This window comes from Petaurus breviceps, unplaced genomic scaffold (genome assembly GCF_028583685.1).
Source record: "Petaurus breviceps papuanus isolate PSGF00001 unplaced genomic scaffold, PetGlider_PUasm1.0 214, whole genome shotgun sequence".
NCBI lineage: Eukaryota > Metazoa > Chordata > Mammalia > Diprotodontia > Petauridae > Petaurus > Petaurus breviceps.
This window is the reverse complement of record NW_027185863.1, coordinates 8,562,659-8,582,878: the sequence shown is the minus strand read 5'-3', so window position 1 is coordinate 8,582,878 and position 20,220 is coordinate 8,562,659. Positions and strand designations below refer to the sequence as shown.

The following is a 20,220-nucleotide window of genomic DNA, read 5'->3' as shown; positions in this document are numbered from 1 at the left end:
CAAGTCTTCTCTCAGCCAAAGAAAATCAAGGTTTATTAGAGATTCTCCTTAATGGGTAGACTCTTAAGGAGCCTTGGTATCTGTGACGGACAAGCAGGCCAGAATAATTTGACACAGAGTGAGTCTGCACTGGATAATTCTCTGGCCTTCTCTTTTTCTCATGGAGGCAAGATGGGGTCTTATATACAGAAAGGTTGTGGGAGGAATCTAGGGGTGGTCTAGGGGAGGAGTTTGGAGAGGGTCTTCAGGAGGTGTCAGATGAGGTCAGACTCCAGTAATGAGTTTGAGGAGGGTCTTTTAGGAGGAGTTAATGAGGTCAGGTAACAGTTGATTTGCATATAGATATTTTGATATGTTGTACCCAAAACACAAGCAAGACCCAAGAAACAATTTAGAAGTGAACCCTTTATTAGTGCCATGTTGTCTGATGGGGCCCCTACCCAAATGGATCAGCCCTGACCCCAGGCAAAGCCTCAGCTTTTAAAGGCATGCCATGAGGCCCATGGTTAGGTATTATGTAAGCAGGAATTTGCAGAGGCTAAAATCAGTTATTGTTCAGTACACATTTTGAAACTCCCAAGCCAAGTCTCCCTGGGTGGGGCCAAACCTGGCAGTTTGCTTAAGGAGAGCTGGCTGGAGGGAGGGGACCCAATAATGGGGTCAGGCATGACAGATAGGCTCAAGGGTGGGAAGTAGATGGACAATGGATGGCTAAGCTAGTAACAAAGGTTTGGGCAGAGCCACAATGAAAGGCTCATGGCCTCATGCAAATGCCTCATCAAATTGGAGGATTCAGTCAGAGCTCAAGGGGGTTCCCAGAGCCTTCACCTCATCTAGATGATATTCATCAGGACAGATTAGAGATGGCTCAAGATGCAATGGGAGACCCTGGCCTTTTTAGGCTAAGATTCAGGAACTCACTTACAGTGGTTACACACCTTCAGTGAATAGACCCCTTTAAAAAGTGAGTCTGGAGATGTCTCTTTAATTAGAAAAAAAGGAAAAACAATCAAACTGTGAAGACTTAGTTCCCTTTTCATTAAAATGAAGGGATTGATTTGGATCTCTGAAGCCCTCTCTAGCTTCCTGCTGAGGTTACCATGGTGGATGGACTGTCTTGGTTCTCCCTTTCTCCTTACCAAACCCTACCCACATTAGAAAACTCCAAACATCTTCCTTAACCCCATACCCAGACAGAGAGTATGTTTATTAAATAATTAACGAAAACTCTTGAAGTAAAAAATCCCTAAAAATCTTCACTGAGTTCCCAACAGAACAAGCCAGAAGTGAGACAAAATGTATATTATTTCCTGGAATTCTTCACAGGTATCTGCAATTTGTTGGGGTGGCAATAAACACTGTGGCTTAGGGAGGAGCAGGGATGAGATGCATGGAACTTTGCTAATAACATCTCAGGAACAAGTCTATGAATGTGTGCCAACGGCGAAGGGAGGGCTATAGTTAGGCTAAAGGGAAACTATAAGGCTAAGGCTGTTTTCTGTTGTTGTTCAGTCGCTTCCAGTGTGCCTGACTCTTCATGACCCCATTTGGGGTTTTCTTGGCAAAAATCCTGGAGTGGTTTGCCATTTTCTTCTCCAGCTCATTTTACAGATGAGGAAAATGAGGCAAATAGGGTGAAGTGACTTTCCCAGGGTCACACAGCTAGTAAGTGTCTGGTCTTCCTGACTCCAGGCCCAGTACTCTATCTGCTGAGCCACCTGTGTATAGTTGGGCAGATTGCTAATGTCATTGATTTGAATGCTCCTTCTCCCAGTGCAGGTTTATCCATGTTCATCTATGCCTTCTTACCCTGATTGGTATTAGTCCATTTTCCCCCCCTTACCTATGATTTCTTGGTGAAACTTGTAGTGCAGGTTGGTACCTCCTCAAGGACTTAAAACTTTAGAGAGTTGCCTGGAAGGGTAAGAGTTTGAGTGACTTGTTGTAGTGATGAGGTATGATAGGCTCTGGGAGCTCCCTCAGCTCTCCTTGAGTCCTTGAGGTACAAGCCCTGGGAACCTCCCTTGGACTCTTGATTAAATTGTCTCATTTGATGAGGCATTTGCATGAGCCAATAAGTCTTACATTGTGGCTGGGCCCAGACTTCTAGCCTAGTTACTAACTGTTAACTACTAAACTAGTTACTAGCCTAGCCCTCCATTGTTCATCTACTTCCCACCCTTGAGCCTATCAAAATATCAATACACCCTTGAACTGGCCTAGCCCACCATTGTCTGTAGTCTCCAGGGGGCCTCCCACCCTTAATCACTCATTGACCTCATTAACTCCTCCTGAAGACTCTCCCCAAACTCCTCCTCTAGACCACCCCTAGATTCCTCCCACAACCTTTGTATATAAGACCCCATCTCACACCATGAATGTGAAAGTGCCATAGAATGACCTAGCACAGACTTACTCTGTGTCTAATGCAAGCAAACTTTTAATAAATTTTACTTTTAGTTGGCTGAGAAGACTTGAGTGGAATTCATTCTGCAGGACCCAGTGTGTTGGTATTTTGGGGTCTCCAGAGCAACCCTAACCCTCTTAGTGGGTAACCTCTTCAGTAGTGCCAACATAATATTCACAGTGCTGCTGGCCACTGTAAATATTCCTGGATAGTGCTCAAGAGCAAAATATAACAGACTCCCTATTGAGAAGAGAGAAATGAAACATTTATTCATACACCAAAAAACCAATTCCCCAAACCATCATAGTAGCAACATAGAAGTTAATAAGCCATAACAGCACAGAGAGCCGCACCATCCTTTAGCCTTCCCACAAACCAACATTTACTCACAAGCCTAACTGACTCCCTAGGTGCATCCTCTCTTTCCCACCATCTAGCTGCTCTGACTCCCAGCTTCTTGTGGGCTCTGCCCCACCCTTCAGCAAACTCCTCCCACCACAGGCTCCATATGATTACATTCAGCCTATTAGGGGGAAGAGTATATCTTCAAAGCCGGGAAGTTCTTCAAATTCCCTTAGGCTTATTAAGGGGCAGGGAAGATCTTCAAATTCCCATTACCATTACACTTGTCCAGGGTCAGTACTTTGGCCCAGGTCTTGTTAACAACAGCTCCACATGAACTATGTGCCATGTCACATTTCCATATCTGGCTCCTTCCATGAAGGATCCATTAAACATGCTGGAGACCTTCCTCTAGGTCAGAAACTTCCTGGGATCTCTGAACTTGCCTTTTAAAAGATTAAATTAATTAAATAACTAAAGTATTAATTGAGTTATCAATTAAATTAGCAAATTAATATATTCAACTATTTTTCAAAAATATATTTTGATAACTATATTATGTATTGTATATATCATGTTAGATGTAGATATATTTGTAGATATTTATAATATATATCACATGTATATTTATATTACATATCATATAATATCTATCTATCTATGATAAATACTTACTTATTCACATCAATGGGATCAGACTCAAATAGAAATGAATTCCTTGCAAGCTACATGATTGACTTTGAAAAACACCAAAGAACATTATCTGTATTAATTACTACCAGTCATTAATAATCATTATCTATGTTAATTATGTTGACATTATCTATCTGTCAGTCTATCTATGTATGGAATAGATGGGAAGTAATCTCTGAGGGGAAGGCATTTATAACTAGAAGACCAGGCAAGGTTTCTTGTAGAAGGTAGGATTCAAGCTGAGTCTTAAAGGAAGCTAAAGAAATTGAAAAGCAGATGTGAAGGGACACAGCATTTGAGGCATGGGAACAACCAGTGCAATCCGACAGGGATTGGAGAGGGGATATCATATTTTAGCAATAGCAGGTAGATATGTGAAACTGGGCGACAGGCCTAGGAGCTAGGGGGCGCAGTAGATGAGTGTCAGGCCTGGAGTCAGAAAGACCTGAGTTCCAAATGCAGCCTCAGACACTTGCTAGCAGTATGACCCTGGGCAAGTCACTTAACCCTGTTTGCCTCAGTTTCCTCATCTATAAAATGAGTCGGAGAAGGAAATGGTAAACTACTCCAGTGTCTTTGTCAAGAAAACCCCAAATGGGGTCACTAAAGAGTTGGACATGATAGAACAACAAACTACAATGTTCACACTTTCTTAACTCTAGAAATCAACAAAACAATAAATTAAACCCTGATATGTAGACATTCTGAGTGTCACACTGAAAATTTAACATTATAAATTGCTTAGAATTGACATTAGAATAGACACCCTCTCTGAGTGATCTGGAGATAGAGGCCTCACTTTGTCCTTCTTGGAAAGAACTAGCAAAGAAACAGCAATAAAAACAAAAATCATCTCCTATACGAGGAAGAGAAATCACTGTAGCCAAATGTCCTTTTTATATGGAGACTAGTAACAGCACACACTTGTCATAAGTGGGAGCTGGGAGGTTATCCCTCTACAAATAGGCAGCTCATGGTAGTTATTTCACTAGTCCATTAGTAAGAGGCCTTTCCAAACATAGGCAGGACCATTTGGAAATGTATATTCCTTTCGGTTTCTAGGAGATGATGCTGATGATAATTATATGACTTCTGACTGAGGAATGAGTGAGATTAAGTCTGTAAAATGTTTGGAGTTTCTTGTAGGAAAAGAAAAATGGTTTTAAAAATGTGATAGTACATTCATGCTTCGTAGACATTATAATATGGCAGAATCTCCATGAATGATGGAGATTGGGAGAAAAAGGAGAAAGAAAGGAGAGAAAATGTGATGGAAGAAATATTGGGAAGGTGGAGAGTGAGGGATTGAGTCTTAAAGGGAGAGAAGGAAAGCAGTGACTAGTTGAGAGGGCAAAGGGAGAGGGTGAAGAGGAGATTTTAACTCAGAAATAAGATGCTTCAGGGAAGAGTTTCTCTTACCATGTTCTATAGAGCATTTCCCATTGCCCTCCTGTCCTTCCCTACCTCAAAGGTTCTCAGAAGGTTTCTGTGCTGAGACTAATAGGGCATTCCTCCCTGTGTCTCCCTACAGATAATGAAATAGACTTGCAGCCTATAATTAAATGAGATAAAGTAGGTAAAGCATTATATAAATGTCTGTCATTAATATTAATGTAAATTAATATTATCAAGAGGCAGCTAGGTAGTATAGTAGATAAAACGTGGAGCCTGGAGTCAGGAAGACCTGAGTTCAAATGTGTCCTCACACACTTACTAGCTGTGACCCTGGGCAAGTCTTGTAACTTGCTTCGGTTTCCTTATCAGTAAAATGGGGATAATAACAGCAGCTACTCCTGAGGGCTGTGGTTAGGGTCAAATGAGACAGCATATGTAAGAAGTTTTGTGAACATGAAAATGTTATATAAATACTAGCTGTTATTATTATTATTATTATTAAAATTCAGAAGCCGAGCCACCAGCCAGCTTGTCCCCTCCCGCACCTGACCTAGCATGTGGAGCCCTGGAGCACAAGGGGGCAAGAGACCAAGGTTGTCTGGTGCCTGCAATGCCCTGTCTCGTCTCTGTGTCTTTGTTTGCTCACACATTCCTAGGTTCACAGTTGGCCCTGGATAAATGGAACGGACACAAATCGTGTGAAGTATTGGAAAGTAGACTTGATTTTGAATGCCAGGGTCCCTGGGAGTGAGCACTGCAAGGCTTTCAGCCTCCCTACTCACTTTCCTTATCTACAAGATGAAGAGATTGGACTAGATGACCTTTGAGGTCTCCACTGGTCTAAATCTATTATGGAACAATTCTAAGAATGTCAAATTTGTTCCCCTTAGAATAATAAAATGCTGAGATTCTATGTCAGGTCTTGTTTACAAGTAAGCAAGCCCACCTCTTAGATTCCCTGGCTTCTTTCAAGATTAGCTCAGCTCAAATCCCACCTTAGGCTGTAGGCCTTTTCCTGTCCATTTCCCATCCAGCTTCCCTGAAACCCCATTGCCTTCCCTGGGAGATTACCTTCCATTTACTCCCTCTATATCTCATATGTAGTCTGTTATTTGAGTATTGTTTTCCCTATTAGAAGGTAAACTTCTTGAGGACAGGGACTGTGTTTTTGCCTTTCTTCATATTCTTTATTGTACCTGAAAAATAGATATTTTTATATAGCACTAAAAACGGAAACTTCTGCCTTTAAAATCCGTAAATCTTTAAACTTCTGCCGCTTGAGCCTAACATCCAACTTCAGAGACTATTCTGAAGTTGACTTGTGTACCATATTTGTATGAATATGTGCACTATGAATGTACAAGGAGTAGGAAATGATCTTTATTCCTTGCCAATACCGTCATCTTCCTCATACCTTGGGACTCCCCTATTCTGCTGTCCCCACCCCAGATATAACCAGTTGCCTAAGGTACTATATGATCCTAAGTAGCTCTTTAGGGTTTAAAAGGAAAAAAAAAAGATCTAGAAGTTTTCTCTTACCTGTGTCTTTCCCTCCATAATTTCTTTTCATCTGCCATCAGCTACCACTTTATTTGCTTCTGTGTTCTGGAATCCTGGTCTCTTCCTCTTTCATGAGATGCACTGATCTTACCTAATTATTCAGAGTTTCCTAACTAGGAGTGTTTGCAGGTTGGGGCATATGGAATTTCCCACATCAAACATTGTCAGGACAGTTTCTCTTGCCTTGAAAAACGACTCCACCTTGCCTGCTATCCCCTCCAGATTCCCAAGGAAGAAAAAGAAAACCCAAATCTCTGTAAACACAGGTTCTAAAATCGTGGTCACTTCTAACTACTAGTGTAGCTTATTATTTTCCCCTGCTGTTAGTTTCGTTCTCTGACCTAATTGAAAATTCTTTCCTTAAGGTTTCAAGGAAAGAGAATTTCTTAGGTTGGTAAAATGAGGCGCAGGGCTCTGAATTTTGGCACTCCTCGCTAATTGCTGCTTTCTCACATTCCTATAAACAAAAGCCTCCCACCATTGTTAGTAGTGTCAGAGATTCAACCTGGGACTTTATTTATCTTCCCTCTGGCTTTCTGACTAGATAGATCACTGGATCTGGAGGCTTGAATCCTGGCTCTTAAAAATGCTGGGTTTTGGAGGCAGGGAACCTGGGTATAAATCCTGACTGTCTGTGGGCAAATCCTGGGACATTCTGGGCTTTGGTTTCCTCATCTATCAAATGAGGGATAGGTAGAATATGATGATGTCTATAGTTTTAGGATCTTGGGCAAATCTATTATCTTCTCTGGCCCTCCATTCATCTGGATGCTCCCAAAGGTCCCGTCTAGCTATATATGCAGTGTGGTACAATGGAAAATACCATGGATTGGGAGTCAGACAGCTTGAGTTTGAAGCTGAGAGTTTGAAGAGGACCAGACTGGGAGTCCAAAAACCAATCTTAGCTCAGTCACACACTACTGGAGTGACCAGGCACCTCTCAGAGACTTTTCCCTTTCCAGTTGTCTTATTTGTAAAATGGGATGGGAGGGGGGGAGAGGGCGGGGAGGAGGGGGAGGTTAGACCAGATGGCCCTTGAGTTTCCTTCTAGCTTTAAATCTGATTCTCTTTTTTCTGGCATTTGTGTTTTTACCCAAAGACCCTGAAGTCATTTCAACTGCTTTGGGAGATGGACTGGGATTGAACAAGAGCCAGTTTAAGGATTTGGCTGAGTAAGCAGGAGAAAAAAAGTGAGTTTTGTTGGGGGAAAGGGGAGCAAGGATCCTGTGAGGAGACTTGCATTTCTTTCTTTTCTATAAAACTTATAGGAACAATTATTTCTCCTTCCCTCTTACCTTCCTCTCCCCTGTTCTTTCCTGCCCTCCTTTCTCTTATCCAGCAGGTTAAATCCACATACTGATACATGCATGCATACTCTCTCTCTCTCTCTTTCTCTCTGTCTCTGTCTCTCTGTCTCTCTCTGTCTGTCTCTCTCCCTCTCTGTCTCTCTCTCTCTCTGTCACACACACACATGTTCACACTCACAATATGGGTTTTGCTGGGGTAATCACTGGCTCTTTCCCCAACTTACACATGAGATATGCTTCAAAGTTTCGTTTGTAAATTAGTTCTCTGGAACATGTTTTCTCATAGAAATAGTGTTATAAAAAGTCCCTTAACTAACCCATAAAAATCTATTGAATCCATAGTGCAACTGAACCCCATAGTACTAGTAAATGTGTTTGGGGGAGATGGAGGTGGTTGTTGTTCAGGTATTTCAGTCTTTCCACGACCCCTTTTTGGGGTTTTCTTGAGAAAGATACTAGAGTGGTTTACCATTCCCTTCTCCAACTCATTTTAGAGATGAGTAAACTGAAGCAAGCAAGGTTAAGCAACGTGCCCAGGGTCACACAGCTGGTAAGTGTCTGAGATTAAATCCACTGTGTCATTATAGCAGTCCTGTAATGGAGGTAGAAAAAATCCCCAAGACAATCCAATATAATTAGGTCAGATAGGGTGACAATGTTTCTTGGTACTGTGCTAGACAGGAAGCATAATATAATGGAAAGGACACTAGATTTGGCATCAAAGTATCTGGATTCAAATCCTGACTCTGCTATTTACAGCCTCAGAGACTTTAGGCAGGTCCTCAGTGCCCTCATCTGTAAAATGAGTGGTTGAGACTAAATGATCCCTAAGGTCTCTTCTATCTCTAAATCTTATGAAACTATCATTCACCTCTCTGAGCCTCAGTATCTTCATCTGTAAAGTGTCTCTACATTGCTTGATAGTTACAACATTGTGAAGAAAATAATGTGTAAACCATAATGCACTAGAGAAGGCAAATGAGTTTCTTTTTTAGAAGGGTAGCTTGGCCTCCTGGTCTGAATCTGAGGCAACTATCTAAAACTAAGTTAGAGATAAGTAGTGATTGCCACTGATGGAAGGAAATCATAGGTCCTTGACATATTAATATTATTACACTTTGGCATGTGTTGATTAAAGAAAAACAGAGGGAGAGACATTCTACCAGTACAGAGAGATCCTTTTTATACAGGGGCCACTTCCTTCCTCTCCTTTCTCCCTGACAGATGGAGCTAGAAAACGGCCTTGTTCATATTAAGTCATTAACATTTATTTTCCCTACTTAAAATTTAATATTAATTTTTTGTTTGAATGTCCCAGTATATCATTATAAGTATCTGTGCTACCTTTGACATAGCAATACTATTATTAGGAGTTTACTGCAAAGAGGTGAAAGAAAGAGGAAAAGAATCTACATGTACAAAAATGTTTAAGGCAATTCTTTTTGTAGTGGCAAAGAATTAGAAACTAAGAAGGTATCCATTAATTGGGTAATAGCCAATCAAGTTGTGGTATATGGCATGTGATATATATATATATATATATGCATATATATGTATGTATGTGATATGGAATGTTACTGTATTGTCAGAAATGTTAAGGAAGATAGTTTCAAAGAAATATGGGAAGACTTGTATGAACTGATGAAAAGTGAAGTGAACAGAACCAGGAGAACAATTCATATAATAATTGCAATACTGTTCAAACAACTTCAAAAGACTTAGGACTTCTCATTAGTATAATAACCAACTACAATTTCAGAGGATTCACAATGAAACATGATGTCCACCTCCTGATATGGGAGTGATGATGACTCCTCCACACATGTGCCTATATATATGTATGCATATAGACATACATTGAAGATAGCCAACCGAGGGATTTGTTTTGAGGAGGCAGATCTGAAAATAAAATAAAATTTAATTAAAACCCAAGTATCTATGCTTTTAATTATTAATTTAAATCAGCAAGTAACATCAATAAACATTTGTTAAGCACCCACTATGTGTTAAGATATCAGGAGACACTCTGTTTTACAGAACTAAGGCCCAGCAAGAAGCTTGTACCCCGAACTTGGCATAACAACAACAATCCTTTGCCCTCACCCTCAGGATCTCACCCTCTAGCAAAATCTCATAATTACTGCATCGCTTCTCCAGGTATTCTCTGAGCTTGGACAAGCACCAGACAAGTACCCATGTTCAGGTTATAAAGTTCTGCTATGAATCAAACTTGTCTCATTGTTGCTGTTACCCCTCATTGTCAGGGCTACAGCTCACTGTGTAGCCACTGGTATAAGTATGGAGAACTCCCCACACTGCTGCTATCCCCCAATGAGAGGAGGGGCCCCAGCACATGTTTAGATTTCCTTCTTGCTTGCAAGCCACTTCCCTCACTTTGAAATTAAACTTCTGTTTGGTTCCTGACTCTCTTGTCTCTAGCCTGGTCTGTTCTGTTCTGACCACCCACAGGTTCAGTCTAGCCAGTTCAGTCTAGTTGACATCAGAAGTGGGATTGGCTACAGAACTGGGTCACTGAACTCTCTGGTACCAGTGGGAATGGACTAGGTGCCACTGGAGATTTATTTCTTCAGGGTCTGACCCTCTCTCACCTGGTAAGTCCCATGTGCTCTCCCTACTTCAATGCCCTGAGCACCTGCCTTGTCAGAGCTTGCTGTTCTTTGTGAGGAAAACTCCAGGGCCCTTCCAGTGACCCAGTGCATCTTGGATCACTCTGGTAAGGATATCCTTTCTCAAACTGTTAATTAGCCTCTCTGTGTGCCTCTGCTTTTTTTTTTTTTTTTAACTGCACACTTCTTTAAAGTTGTAACTGTGTGCCTCTGGTGTTTCTTAAACTACATGCCTTGGTAACTGTGTCCTTCTGTAAAATTAGAATTATGATTGCACGCTTTGTTAGAATTCTTTGTATTTCTATCTGTCTTATCATTTTGTCTGTATCACTGTCTTTGTAAAATGTAAAATGTCAGTGTCATGTTTGTGCTGTTTGTAGATTCTGTTACTTTGAAAGATTTAAAATACAGCCAGCCAGAAAAGCTTGTAGACAGATTGTTTAGAATGCTGGGAAAGATTAATGAACTTTTATAGTTGAAGCTATTGTCTCAGTAAGCAGGACTAACTCCCACTTTAGGCCTTCTTTCTTTCTTTCTTTTTTTTTTTTTTAAAGCAATTGGGGTCAAGTAACTTGCCCAAGGTTACACGGCCAGTTTTTTTATATGGGTGTTAAGTATCTGAGGCTTGAACTGATCCTGGGTCCTACAGATGCTGGGCGCTCTTACTCACTGCACCACCTAGCCGCCCCTCACTTTAGGTTTCCTGAGGGAGATTAGGTTAGTAGGGGAAAAAAAACCTGCAAGACATTTTTTTCCTGTCATTTCAGCTTTGGATATGTTGGAATTACAGAAAAAAAGTCAGTCAAAGTTTGTAGAACTGCTGAGAACCCCTTAGTATATTTTGGAGGTTTATCATTTTTAAGATTGCAGGAGAGACTTTGGGGGTAATTCTAGGAACTCACTCCCTTATGAAACATTTTAATAAGTTTTGGGATACCACTCTATAGAATTATTTTAAGGAAAAGTATGGATTAAATTTTATAAAGGTTCAAAGAAGATGTAATTTTCCCTTAAAGACTGATAGCTTCATTGTTCTAGGGCAATGATGGAAGGCAGCTAATTTAGAAGTAATCCCAGAGTGAAGAAAGAAAAAGAAATAGATAAAAGTTTTCAACTTATAGCCACCTCTAGTTAATTCTTCCTTGGTCAGAGACCCTCTCCCTCTTATTATGTTAACCCTTCTCATCTTAGATTAGATTCCCAAATACAAATATTGAAAAAAAAATGCTGGAAAAATATAGGGGAACTTGAATTAGGTTCCAGTTGTAGAAACTGATTAGCTGTGTAATCTTCAGCAAGTTATCTTATCTCTGTTTTCCCCAGTTTCCTGATCTATGAAGAGAAAAATAATGTTGGTACTCACTTCCTAGCATTGTTGGATCAAAGTGATGTAATGATTGTAAAGTGCTTAACACAATGACTGGCATGTGCTAAGCACTACATTATTATTATCTCTCTAATTGAATGTAATTGTTCCATACCTGATAACTCTAAAGGAGTTTGGAAATGTCAAAGGTAGTAGGATCAATGATTTTTATATTTATGTGGTTATTTGGAAATGCGATTGATGTCATCTGAAGCTCACTGTTTGTATTATTATTGTATTTCTAAATTCTCTTATTTTGTGAAGTTTGAGAGACCATTGTAACAGAAATGCTGTTAGACAAAACAACTTTTTAATCTGGATGCCGTTACACATGAATGGGCTTTTAAAAGGATGTGATAAAAATAGACATTTGAAAATTATTAAATATTTAATGAGGTATATATATATATATATATATATATATATATATATATATATATATTTAAAGCAATTGGGGTTAAGTAACTTGCTCAAGGTTACACAGCCAGTTATTTCTGGGTGTGATGCTAAGTATCTGAGCCCAGATTTGATCCCCAGGTCATCCCGACACTGGAGCCAGTGCTCTTACTCGCTGAGCCACCTGGCCGCCCCTAATGAGGTATATTTTGTTATAAAGCAGATAATAACAATATATAATAGAAAATTTTTATTTGAAATTCTTGCCCATTATGAAAGTGTATATGGCGGGGTGGCCAGGTGGCGCAATGAGTAAGAGCGCCGGCCCCAGTGTTGGGAGACCTGGGATCAGTTATGACCTCAGATACCTCAGATACCTCTAAGCACTCACACAGAATAACTGGCCATGTAACCTCGAGCAAGTTACTTAACCCCAACTGCTTTAAAAAAAAAAGTGTATATAATGGTTTAAAGATGTAGCTTCCTAGAACCAGACAGCAAAATGGAAAGTGAAAGAATTCACCAATCACCTCTTGAAAAAGATCCCCAAAATAAAACTCTTAGGAATATCATAGCTAAATTTCAGAGTTCCCAGGTCAAGGAGAAAATATTACAACCTGTCAGGAAGAAAAAATTTGAATACTGTGAAAACACAATCAGGGTAACACAAGATCTAGCAACTTCTACATTAAGGGATCAAAGGGTTTGGAATATGATATTCTGGAGGTCAAAGGAGCTAGAATTAAAACCAAAAATCACCTACCCAGCAAAACTGAGTATAATGCTTCAGGGGAAAATATGGTCATTCAGTGAAATTAAGGACTTTCAAGTATTCTTGATGAAAAAACCAGAGCTGAACAGAAAATTTGATTTTCAAATACAAGAAGCAAGAGAAGCATGAGAAAGTAAACAGGAAAAAGAAATCATAAGGAACTTATTAAAGTTGAACTATTTATATTCCTGTATAGAAAAATGATAATTGTAACTCATGAGACTTTTCTCAGTATAAGGATAGTTGAAGGGAATATATATGTGTATGTATATGTATACATATGTATGTATAGGAGAGTTTATGTGTATATAAATACATATGTAAGTGTGTATATATATATATGTATACATAGACAGAGGGCACAGGATTAGTTGATAGGAAGGGATGATATCTAAAAAATAAAATTAAGAGGTGAGAGAGGAATATAATAGGAGAAGGAGAAAGGAAGAGATAGAATAGGGTAAATTATCTCATATAAAAGAGGCAAAAGAAAACTGTTACAATGGAGGGGAAGAGCAGGAAAGTGAAAGGGAATGGGTCAACCTTACTCTCATTGAATTTGGCTTAAGGAAGGAATAACATACACAACTGGGTAGAAGGGAGGGCAGATTGGGGGAGAGGGTAATTAGAAGCAAACACTTTTTAAAAGAGACAAGGTCGAAGGAGAAAATAGAATAATAGGGGGGCAGGATAGGATGGAGGAAAATATAGTTAGTCTTTCACAATGTAACTACTATGGAAATGTTTTACGTAACTACACATGTACAACGTATATTGAATTGCTTATCTTCCCAGTGGGGATAGGTGAGGAGGGAAGAAGGGAAAAAAAATCTGGAACTCAAAGTTTTAAAAACAAATGTTTAAAAACTGGTTTTTTACATGCAGCTGGGGAATAAGACATACAGGCACTGGGGTATAGAAATCTATCTTACTCTACTAGAAAGTTAGGGGAGGGGTTGGGGAAGATATAAGAGAGAGCAGATTGAGGGAAGGGGTATTCAGTAGGCTTGATATCTTGGGGTGGAGGGGTAGGGGAAAGATGGGGAGAAAATTTGTAACTCAAAATCTTGTGGAAATGAATGTTGAAAACTAAAATAAATAAATATAAGATTAAAAAAAAGATGTAGCTTCAAAATGATGAGTCACCTATCAGGTATTTGCTGTATGTCTGAAGCCCCAGAATATGATTTGCTTTAATTTATAAGTAAAGGATAAATGAAATGTTAATTGTTAGGGGAACATCAGGAAAGATATTCGAGACCTAAGTAGTGATTAGTGAAGTTTTACTATTTAAGGTAAAAATTCTTGGGATTGTAATTTACTATTATTTTGAGTTTTGATTATAGGGATAGTTGTCTGAATTGTCATGAAGCCAAATAGTAGAAAATGGCATGTGTAGCAGTCTGGGAACTGTTAAAGCTGGATATCTGTGCCTGGGAAAACTTTTGGGGATGACTTTGGCATTCGCCATGATAGGATCTTGAAACTATTTCCTCATTGCTTTATTTCCTTGCTGAAAAGGAAATTCCCCTGCCTGGTTAATTCTGAACTTTGTCCTGTAACTATGTGATTGGCTACCTGATATGACTCATGCGTGGAATAAAACACAACAAGGGAGCTTTCCCCTCTGTTATTATATGACAATAATATAACTTCATCCCTCTTTTTCCTTTTAGAGCAAATTTTTATAATCAAGAAGTTTTGTAAGTACAATACTAACTCTATTAAATAACAGATTGATACTAGAACATGCAAGTATGAACATCTTACAATCTTATCCTGTATTTGTGGTCAAAGTATAATATAGGGATGATAGCCTCCTAAGGGAGAAATGATTAGACAAAGTAATAAGACAAAGATGTAAGGTAAAAAGTTTTCTAAATGAATAGAAAAGTAAAATTTGATAAAGCAACAGAATTAAACTGTTTTCTCTAAGATGGATATGATTGGCTTCCAAATTTATCTATCATGGAAATGGCTTTGAGCATGTTTTGGTAACAAGTTCTCAAAATTGGATTTTACACATAAATTGTACAGACTAATGGTAAAGTGAAATTATTTCCCCATTATTAAAGTATTTGTCTGATAATTTTAAAAGGCAGAAGAGTTCATTTTGTAGTTGGACCCTCATAAATTTTAAAAAGATTCTTATATCGGATACAGGATTTAGGTAAGAATAGAAACAATAAATGGTATATGAACTGAAATTCTCTGATGTTTCAAAATTGGAGAATCAAATTTAAATGCTATATTACTGGCAGAATTATCTAGGAACATTTAGATTTGGAACCAGAGAAGCAGAGCCCCTTTTAGAACTATCCTGAGAATAAGCATATTGTCCAAAAAAAGGTATCTAGGAACCAGATGACTACATGAGACGTCTGGGACTCAAAATGTGCTGGCAAATGGACGTTGAGAATGGATCAATAGAATACAAGGATACTTGATTTTAGATATGTTTAAGTTTTCTTGATTACCTTAGTGACATGTAAGTATCCATTCTCAGAACTAATCCATTGTGAGACTGCTAAGTAGTTTGACTAGTACCTAACTTAATGTAATTATGCAAATATGGGAATTGTGAGAAAAACTTTATTTGAACCTAGCCCTGTGTGATTGGGAAACTGGATCATGTCTATGTGTTATTTAAAGATTCTTAACTAAGGACCTATGTTATGCTGACCAGAAATTCAGATTCAAAGATTGATTCAAGGAGTTTTCTCTAAGGGCCCCCATCAAGTCCTTCTGACTATTCCCTCAGCTACCAAACTTGTGGGTGTGGATTCCTCTATCCTCTGAAGAAAGCCCCTGCTCCTGAGTGGATAACAGAGCCCTCCAGGAACCTCAAGGTTTGTCTAGTCTGGAATCAAACAGAAGTTTAATTTAAAAATGAGGGAAATGGCTTGCAAGCAAGGAGGGGATCTAGACATATGTGCCAGAGTCCTACCCCCAGTGCAGTGTGGGGAGATCTCCACGCTTATACCAAAGGCTATGCAGTGAGCTTAGCTCTGACAGTGAGGGGTAACAGCAACAAGGAAACAAGTTTGATTATAGCACGACTTCATGACTAGAACATGGGTACTTGTCTGGTGCTTGTCCAAGCTCAGAGAACATCTGGTGCTGGTCAAAGCAATACGATAATTACATGATTTTGCCAGAGGGTGAGATCATCTTGAGGGTGAGTGCAAAGGATTTTTGTTATGCCAAGCTCAGGGCACAGAGTGTCTCCTAACAGCTTGCTATTTCCCCCTTTTGGTCAAAGGGAGGGGGTCTGAAAGAATCATTCCCCTTCTGGCCAATAAAAGAGAAGCAAGTATAAGCCAATATGCCATGAGAGGTCAGTTCTGACCCAGTTGGGTCAGGACAAGCATTTTTATCCCAGGGGGTCAGTTCCTTGAGGAGACCTATTGGGAAAGTAGACTCAGATGAGAAGCAATCACAAGATGCTAAACGAGAGCCAAGTATGCTATCCTAGTTTTTTTCTTCTCTTTTGTTATGTACCCAAGCACCAAGGCACTGATTCAAGTGTGTGTTAGCATTTTCTCCCTCTAGATTCCTGACCCTCCCATTTTCTGCTTATAAGCAAAGAACGGTTAGCGATGATACCTGGGGCACACTTCCCCAGTAGGTCCCGAGCTGACCTCCTGGGATAAAAATGCTTGTCCTGGCCCAGTTGACCTTTCATGGCATCTTGGTTTATACTTGCCTCTCTTTTACTGGCCAGAAGAGGAACCGTTCTTTCAGACCCCCTCCCTTTGACCAAAAGAGGGAAATGTCAAGCTGTTAGGAGACACCCTGTTTTCCAGAGCTAAGGTCTCTCCAGCAAGCTGTGCCCTGAGCTTGGCATAACAACAATCCTTTGCACTCACCCTCTGGCAAAATCACATGATTATGGTATTGCTTTGACCAGCACCAGGTGTTCTCTGAACTTGGACGAGCACCAGACAAGCTCAGACATATTCCAGTCATGAAGCCCTGCTATGAATCAAACTTGTCTCATGGTTGCTGTTACCCCTCACTGTCAGGGCTACAGCTTACTGCTGCATAGCCATTGGTACAAGTATCTAGATCTCGCCACATTGCCTCAGGTCCCTTCACTAAGGGTGGGGTCCCTGCGCATGTGTCTAGATCCCTTCCTTGCTTGCAAGCCATTTCCTTCATTTTGAAATTAAACTTCTCTTTGATTCCTGACTTTCCTGTCCCTAGCCTGCCCCTGCCATCCACAAGTTAGAGGCCGATTTGGTCTCATTGACATATGGGATTGACACTGTACTAATTACTGGTAATACCTATGGCTAAAGAAGGAGTAGAGAATTTTTTCTAACAAGGACCCCTCCCCCTGCCCCACCAATGACTTAAGGATTCCTAAAATAAAGAACAGTTTACTATATTTAAAACATACATAACATATACATGTGTTATATATTATATATCTTTAATTTATTAAATATCTAAATTTGTTGTTCAGTAATTTTTTACTTGTGTCTGACTCTTCACAACTCCATTTGGGATTTTCTTGGCAAAGATACTGAAGTGGTCTGCCATTTCCTTCTCCAGCTCATTTTACAGATGAGGAAACTGAGGCAAATAGGGTTAAGTGAGTTGCTCACGGTCACACAGATAATAAACATATCATGTCAGATTTAAACTCATGTTTCCCTGACTCCAGGCCCTGTGCTCCATTCACTAGATGCCTCTTATATATAAATGTAAACTTACATATGTGTAACACATAAATATATTTATGATATATAAATATATGTATATGTAAACATTTTTACATAAGATGTGTATATATACACATACATCTAAACCATTGCACTTATTCACTTTTTTTTTTTTTGCAGGGGGAAAAGGCAGGGCAATTGGGGTTAAGTGACTTGCCCAAGGTGACACAGCTAGTAAGTGTTAAGTGTCTGAGGCCGGATTTGAACTCAGTTCTTAATTTGAATTAAGAACTTTGTTTAACGATTACAAATAATAATTTTTTAAAACCTTCCATTCTAACTTACGGCCAGCTAAGCAAGAAGGGCAATGGAATGACTGAGGCAAAACAGAAGTGAAATGATTCACTGAGAGAGAGGCATGCATTCTTTCATATCTAGAGGGCCTCATGGCCTTATTGTCCTAGAAACAAGCCTACTCATTTTGACTTTGTTTTTCACCCATGTTATTTCACTCTCCTGGAGTCTTTTCCCTTTTTAGTGTATGTCCAAATAATTTCCTTCCTTCGAGGCTAACCTCAAGTCAAAATGCTTAGAAAACAATTACAAGGTAATTGGGGGTAATGAAGAAACTAGTAGCTGGAGAGTCAGGAAAGGCCTGATGCCAAGGTGGTTGATTGGAAACTGGGAAGTCTAAGGTGAGGAGGGGCACATTCCAAGCATGGGTTATTTATTGTTACTGCTTCATGCTGCTACTTTTATCACCCAAGTTCTACAAGCTCTTTGAGGGCAGGGAACATTTTTCCTGAACCTTGTATCTCTCTTAGCGTCTAGCCCAGTGTCCTGCATACAATCAATAGGTGTTTTACTAAATGTTAAATAAAAGAATGTTAAAGGAATGGATTCATAGGACTGCTGGATCTGAAAGGACCTCAAGGACACTTAGTGGAGCTCAGTTACAAAATTCCTTTATGACTAGTTACCCAGACTCTGGTAAGGCCCTCCAGTGACAAAAAAAAGGCACTAATCTTCAAAGCAACCAAAAGGTTCCCTTATGTTTAACTGAAATCCTCTTCTTTGTAGTTTCCATCAATTGATCCAAGCTCTGTCCTCCAGGGCCAAACAGACGAAGCCTAATCTCTCCTTTGCATGGTGTTTGACCTTGGTGAAGAGAACCATGGCATCAAGGAAATGATGACACGACTTTCAGTTTCCTTGGATTTGAATGAGGGAGGGCTAATGACAACCCTCCAATTAGTGAATATATCTATCACGTTCTCCCCACAAAGTCTTACTTAAACATCTCTGGTTCCTTTCACAGGTTCCTATGTTTGGTGTTTCTCTTCAACTGGCTCTCCTGGTCACCCCCTTTTTTTAAAACTACAACTCATTATTTGCTATAAAAGATGGTGCCCACTTTTCATCCTTTTATAAGCTCTTGTACCTTTCTTTAGGTTTAATAGTTGATATTTCACATATGAAATTATTTTTATTTTTGTTTGCCAACAGGATGCTTTATTTGTTTGGAAGAGATTTACTAGTGTCGCTTAGCTATTTCCTTTCTTTTTAAGATTTTAAAGAAATTTAAGATTTTAAGAAACTTCAGGAATTCAAGAAATGGTCAAAAGGCAGCTAGGTGGTACAGTGGACAGAGTCCTAGAGTCAGGAGGACCTAAGTTCAAATCTGCCCTTAGACATGTAATAGCTGTGTGATTCTGGTCAAGTCACTTAACCCTGATTGCCTCTCAAAAAAGAAAAGAGATGGTCCACTAACATACTTCTGTTTGTTTTACCATCATTTAGTGCCTTAACTCTTTCCAAGACAGCAGTCCTACTGCTTACTGCCCATGGTTGTAGAGCCATTGCTAATGTCTTGTTTTTGAATTAACAGGCTAATATATAAAGACATAACCTCAGTAAACATGGCTGAAAATTGAAGATGACAAGCAATTTGATTTGTGTCAAAATACCTGTAGTACTGGGAGAAAAAAAATTCCATATTTAGTCTTGAATATTTATGTTGTTTAAAGCAATAATACTTAAATGCTTATACTTTGAACACAAGGTTAAAAACAGTTTGTTTCATGACAAATATATGTGTGTATATATATGTATATGTGTATATATATGTGTATATATGTATGTATGTACATATAGTGACCAAAACAAAAATCAGTACTTAAGATGTGATCTTTCCAGAGAAGAACCCTGACCTCTTGCCCCCCAAATTCAACAGGGATAGTGAATTTAGCAGAATAGAGGATGGGTGCTTCAGAAGAAAGGCCCTTGGCTAACTCTGGGCTACTACTTGGCTTCTCAAGGCTTCTGGGACCCTGTCTAAAAGGGAGCAGGTTGCAGCTATAGACAAGAAATATTCTGGGTTTGAATTCTCTAAGCCTCCCATTGCTGGGAGGAAACAGAAAGAAGACCAGTCTCCAAGGCAGCCAGTTCAGATGCTTTGTACAACTCTGAAATTCATTTAATGACAGAACAAGATGGCAGGGGGCCAGGAAAGGCGGAGAGGAGAGACTCTCAAAGAAACTCTACTGGGTTTTGGCTTCTTATCTGATTTGGCTTGGAGCTTCTAATGGAGCCCTGGAATGAGAACTTTTCACAACAGGGGGATTTTGAGGCCCTTTGCATTTGCTTTTGTGCTTTATTCTATTGTGACATTGGAATCACAGACTCTCA

General features: G+C 39.4%; 1 long non-coding RNA gene and 1 pseudogene across 1 annotated transcript in view; both read right to left on the bottom strand.

The window, feature by feature from the left end:
- LOC138165738 (small ribosomal subunit protein eS17-like) overlaps window positions 1-7,261 on the bottom strand; it is a 53,309-nt pseudogene extending 46,048 nt beyond the window's left edge.
- A 2,161-nt stretch (window positions 7,262-9,422) lies between these two features.
- Window positions 9,423-20,220, bottom strand: part of LOC138165739 (uncharacterized) — a 53,110-nt gene continuing 42,312 nt past the window's right edge. Inside the window, exon 2 of the long non-coding RNA XR_011169432.1 lies at window positions 9,423-9,603. This is a non-coding gene — a long non-coding RNA (uncharacterized lncRNA). The remainder of the gene's footprint in view (window positions 9,604-20,220) is intronic.